This window comes from Hippocampus comes, unplaced genomic scaffold, assembly GCF_001891065.2.
Source record: "Hippocampus comes isolate QL1 unplaced genomic scaffold, H_comes_QL1_v1.1 scaffold34, whole genome shotgun sequence".
NCBI classification, from domain to species: domain Eukaryota; kingdom Metazoa; phylum Chordata; class Actinopteri; order Syngnathiformes; family Syngnathidae; genus Hippocampus; species Hippocampus comes.
Genome location: NW_017805008.1, coordinates 497,329 through 498,349, shown reverse-complemented (window position 1 = coordinate 498,349; position 1,021 = coordinate 497,329). Strand labels below are relative to the sequence as shown.

At 38.2% G+C, this 1,021-nt stretch overlaps 1 protein-coding gene and 1 long non-coding RNA gene across 3 annotated transcripts in view; both read right to left on the bottom strand.

Annotated features, from left to right (window-relative positions):
- trim45 (tripartite motif containing 45) overlaps positions 1-1,021 on the bottom strand; it is a 23,732-nt gene that overhangs the window by 16,983 nt on the left and 5,728 nt on the right. The gene's annotated exons all lie outside the window — the stretch shown is intronic.
- LOC109510127 (uncharacterized) lies at positions 275-1,021 on the bottom strand. Its single transcript, XR_002167076.1, has 2 exons — positions 929-1,021; positions 275-413 (listed from the first exon to the last, which is right to left on the bottom strand). It is a non-coding gene; the product is annotated as an uncharacterized LOC109510127 (long non-coding RNA).

Here is a 1,021-nt window from a genome sequence, read left to right as displayed (position 1 = left end):
CTTCCATCTGGGAAAAATAGCTCTTTTCCCAACTCCAAAATCTGAGCGACAGTTGCTGTTTTTTCCATGATGGCATGCCTTGTTCCTCCACCATTGCTTGTCCTCACTTGATGGTAATCATTGCTATGAAAATGGAGCCACCCAATTTCAATCTTCCTGTGAGTCTTTTCAGCAGAAACATTTTTAAGTCTTGCCATTCTCTCATCATGGTTTTGGAGCACACTTGGAGATCCACCCAGTACACCTTTTTTCCTCGATCTTATTTTGTCTCTCAATCTTTGGAGGAGCATTTCATTATCACCACTGGACATTTTTTGTTGACAAAAGCAAAGGACAGCTATTCGATCACCATAGGAAGTGATATATTTGCCCATTTGCTCTTCAGTCATCAGAGAAATTACTGCCATGTCAACCTGCAAAGATAAATTGTGAGAATGAATACTTGAAATTTTGACTTAATTCAAAACAACCTTTAACAAATCTAACATGAGTGATGGTACAGAGCAGTCATTATTTGATTCAATATTACATAATATAATCATAGTACATCAGGAAGCGCAGCACATTTACTAACTGCGATGTCGTTTTTAAATTGTGTTACATAAAGTCATTATTGTAAGAACATCAACAATACAGGTAGAGTAGATAGAAATGCTAGCTTCACTTTCCCCGCCAAGTTAGTTTCTCACTGTATTTGGAGGTCTGCATTACCAATTACTACTACGATGACTACTACTACGAATAATAATAACAATAATAAAATTTATGTAATGCTTTTCTTACTACTCAAAAGAATCAAACGGTTTGCCCTACAGTAGCGTATTTACAAAACAGAAAATTAACAGTAGGGAAAGTGAGTGTGTCGGAGCCAGTGTCCATTTTGCTCTTGTTACGCTTATTACATTACAGTGTGTGGCTGTATGCCCACCTTGTCGCTTTTCATGCGCGTAATGTCCACCTGAGGGACATTTCTTGATCGCAATAAGTGTTCCAAGTCCTCCTCCATGATTCTCTCCTCCCC